The 4,624-nt window shown below is 44.7% G+C and overlaps 1 pseudogene; it reads right to left on the bottom strand.

The window, feature by feature from the left end:
• Positions 1-4,020: 4,020 nt before the first annotated feature.
• LOC126089663 (5S ribosomal RNA) lies at positions 4,021-4,138 on the bottom strand (annotated as a pseudogene).
• Positions 4,139-4,624: the final 486 nt, after the last annotated feature.

Genomic DNA, 4,624 nt, shown 5'->3' with positions numbered 1-4,624 from the left:
ACATCGATCATGTGAAACCCAACTCGCATGTTTTTCTCAAGACATACTGAAAGGTTTGGATCAAGGCAGTAAAGTAGATAAAGTATTTCTTGATTTCCGATAAGCATTTGACTCAATACCACACCTACGCTTGTTATCAAAAGTAGGATCGTATGGGGTTTCAAGCGAAATTGTCGACTGGATTGAAGATTTCTTGGTAGGGAGAACGCAGAACGATGTGTTGGATGGAGAGTGATCAACAGATGTAGAAGTAACTTCGAGTGTACCTCAGGGAGGTGTGTGGGGACCCTTGCTGTTCGTGTTGTATATTAATGACCTCGCGGACGATATTAAAAGTAACCTCAGATTTTTTGCAGATGATGCAGTTATCTGTAATGAAGTACTATCTGAAAGGAGCTGCATAAATATTCAGTCAGATCTTGATAACATTTCAAAGTGGTGCAAATGCTGGTAACTTGCTTTAAATGTTCATAAATGTAAAACTGTGCACTTTACAAAAAGAAAAATTTAGTTATCTTATGACTATAATATCAATGAGTCACAATTGGAATCGGTTAACTCTTACAAATACCTGGGTGTAATATTTTGTAGCATATGAAATAGAACGATCACACAGGTTCAGTCGTGAGTGAAGCAGGTGGTACACTTCAGTTTGCTGGTAGACTATTGGGGAAACGTAATTAACATACAAAGGAGATTGCTTACAAAACACTTCTGCAACCGGTTCTAGAAAATTATGAAGTGTGTGGAACCTGTAGCATATACACTGAAGAGCCAAAGAAACTGGTACACCTGCTTGAAGTCGTGTAGGGTTCCAGCTAGCACGCAGGAGTGCCGCAAGCACAACGTGGCATGGACTCGACTAATATCTGAAGTAGTGCTGGAGGGAATTGACACCATGAATCCTGCAGCGCTGTCCATAAATCCGGAAGAGTACGAGGGGGTGAAGATCTCTTCTGAACAGCACGTTAAGGCATCCCAGATATGCTCAATAATGTTCATGTCTGGGGAGTTTGGTGGTCAGCGGAAAAGTTTAAACTCAGAAGAATTTTCCTGGAGCCACTCTGTAGCAATTCTGGATGTGTGGTGGCGCATTGTCCTGCTGGAATTTCCGAAGTCCTTCGGAGTGCACAATGGACATGCAGGTGATCAGACAGGACGCTTACGTACATGTCACCTGTCGGAGTCATATCTAGACGTATCAGGGGTACCATCTCACTCTAACTGTACGAGCCCGACATCATTACAGAGTCTCCATTAGCTTGAACATTCCACTGCTGAGATGCAGGGTCCATGGATTCACAAGGTTGTCTCCATAATCTTACACGAACAGGCAACCATTAGTCCAATGTCGGTGTTGAAGGGCACGGGCGAGTTGTAAAGCTTTGTGTTGTGCAGTCACCAAGGCTACACGAGTGGACCCTCGGCCCCGAAAGCCCATAACGATGATGTTTTGTTGAATAGTTCGCACTCTGACACTTGTTCATGGCCCAGCATTGAAATCTGCAGCAAATTGACGAAGAGTTGAACTTCTGTAACTCTGAACGGTTCTCTTCAGTCGTCGTTGGTCCCATTCTTACAGGATCTTTTTCCGGCCGTAGCGATGTCAGTGATGTAATATTTTACCAGATTCCTGATATTCACGGTACACTCGTGAAATGATCGTACGGAAAAATCCGCACTTCATCGCTACCTGGAAGATGCTATGCCCAATAGGTCGTGCGCCGACTATAACACCATGTTCAAACTCACTTAGACACTGGACTCGCATTCGGAAGGACGACGGTTCAATCCCGCGTCCGGCCATCCTGATTTAGGTTTTCCGTGATTTCCCTAAATCACTCCAGGTAAATGCCGGCATGGTTCCTCTGAAAGGGCACGGCCGACTTCCTTCCCCATCCTTCCCTATTCCGATGAGACCGATGACCACGCTGTCTGGTCTCCTTCCCCAAAACCAACCAACCAAACTCACTTAAGCCTGCGTAACCTGCCATTGTAGCAGCAGTAACCGATCTAACAACTGCGCCACACTTGTTGTCTCATACAGGCGTTGCCGACCGCAGCGCCGTATTCTGCCTATTTACATAGCTCTGTATTTGAATACGCATGCCTATACCAGTTTCTTTGTCGCTTCAGCGTAGGAGCAACAGGGAATGCCGGCCGCGGTGGCCGTGCGGTTCTAGGCACTTCAGTCTGGAACCGCGTGACTGCTACGGTCGCAGGTTCGAATCCTGCCTCGTGCATGGATGTGTGTGATGTCCATAGGTTAGTTACGTTTAAGTAGTTCTACGTTCTAGGGGACTGACGACCTCAGATGTTGAGTCCCATAGTGCTCAGAGACATTTTTTAGTAACAGGGAATATTGAACGTACACAAAGCGGGTCAGCTCGAATGGTCACAAGTTTGTTTGATAAGCGCGAAAATGCCAAAAACATACTGAAGAAACTGTACTGGCAGAATGTTGAAGAAGGCCTACTTACAAAGTTTCAAGGACCGGCTTTAAATAACGACTCTATGAATGTACTACAACCCCTTACAAACGGTGCCGTAGGGATCATGAGGACAAGAGTAGAGTAATTGCACGGAAGTGTTCACACAATAATTCTTCCCACGGTCCATACGTGAATGCAGCGGGGAAAAAAACCCTAATAACTCCCACAGCAGTACGTCTCCTTTGCTATAAACCTCACAGCGGTATGCAGAGTATAGATGTAGATGCGGGTATAGAATACCGCTTCGAAAGAATCATCCTGCTGTTGAACTGAAGTGTTTTTATAGTGATCAGGGAATATCCAAAGTAACCACAGCCAGTACAGAATTTTAGCTATTTTAGCTTAGCGTAATTGAAATAGCTTGTGAGCTCTTAATTCATGAGTTTGTAGCATGGTCGCGTTGTTATGAGGGACCTTTGAATTACACCGCTCTAAACAGGCTCTACAATCAAGAAAACACTTGCGTAGCCGTTTCTACTGCTGTGGTCCTGTTTTATCCTCGGCTCTGTATACAGCTTTTTACAACATGTGAGACCTCAGACCGTTAAAAATTTAAAACGCGGGTAAAATGAGGATGTATGAAATATTAAAGGATCAACTGAAAGAATTGACTGACAGAGGTTACATGCATGAAAAGGACCTTTATTTTCGGCGTAAGCCATCTGTAATTAATGTCATTTTGGTTCCCTTTTCATATCGGTTTATACTAAATGGCGTACACACATTAATGGTCGTAATTCAGTTTTACAAATTCTGAAAATTGTGATGTATAATTATTGGGTAATCCTTCGAGAACCGTATTAATTCCACACATTTATTCATCGCTATCCTGTTATTCCTCTCCCTCCCGCTCCTCTCATCCCGTCTCTGTTCTCCCCCCCCCCCCCTCCCAGTCTGTCTGTCTGTCTGTCTGTCTGTCTCTCTCTCTCTGTGTCAAAACAACCTCCTCCTCCTCCCCCCCCCCAACACACACACACACACACACACACACACACACACACATACACACACCAGTGGCAACGGCTCACTGTATCCCCCCTCTCGCTTTTTTTTCTATCTGTATATGCTGCAAAATTTTGGCGTAGGTGCGGTAGAGTATGTGTGATACATCAAAGACCTGCAGCCAAACAAATGATTCTCGTAGATGGGACGATTCTGACACCCGCTTAGAATGATCTACATAAAAGACAGCAAATCCACCCGACAATAACTAGAAATCGTCTGAACATAGCCCCTTCCAATGTCTATCTCTTCTCATAGCAGTTCGCTTGCTCGTTTGACCAGTATAACAATCATACGAAATTACTTTTAAATACTTCATCCGAACAGGCCCTGGAGGGACCAAAGGTACTGACCGGCCGCCGTGTCATCCTTAGCCCACAGGCATCACTGGATGCGGATATGGAGGGGCATGTGGTCAGCACACCGCTGTCCCGGCCGTATGTCAGTTTATGAGACCAGAGCCGCTACTTCTCAATCAAGTAGCTCCTCATCAGTTTACCTCACAAAGGGCTGAGTACACCCTTCTTGCCAACAGCTCTCGGCAGACTGGATGGTCACCCACCCAAGTGCTAGCCCAGCCCGAAAGCGCTTAACTTCGGTGATCTGACGGGAACCGGTGTTACCACTGCGGCAAGGCCGTTGGCATATTAAATGATACTGAGTACTACAGTGTCTGTGTACCGAGAAGATCTGTAGGTTGATTCACTTAGAAGAAAGTTGTGGTGGAAGATCCGTTCTGATCAGAGCAGAAATCATCTCTCTTAAAGTCATTCCGATAACTGTGCTATCGTTTCTGCAGTACTTAGAATCACCCCTAGCCTTAAGCTTGGACGATTTATGTTCCCACTCTCTAATTTCATTCCCTTAATAAGGAGATAAATAATGCCGATACCTCTATAAAATACATTGTTGTGATGATTCTATGTGCTCCGTTTTTCTTCTCTGTCCTTGTTGGTATTATGATTCCTGAATAACTGAAATATACTACGTCATGTAGAACAACTTCTGAACCTACTATACGATATTAAAGTGCATGCATGGTCTTAGGAACATTGCGTGGCACCTCTTAAAAACACAGGCACTGCAGTATCGTATACCGGGCAATCGACTTTCAATTAAAATGTGTGTAA

The sequence above is a fragment of the Schistocerca cancellata genome, chromosome 6 (assembly GCF_023864275.1).
Source record: "Schistocerca cancellata isolate TAMUIC-IGC-003103 chromosome 6, iqSchCanc2.1, whole genome shotgun sequence".
Classification (NCBI taxonomy): Eukaryota; Metazoa; Arthropoda; class Insecta; order Orthoptera; family Acrididae; genus Schistocerca; species Schistocerca cancellata.
Note: the sequence above shows the minus strand (reverse complement) of the source record. Positions and strands in the feature narration are given on the sequence as shown.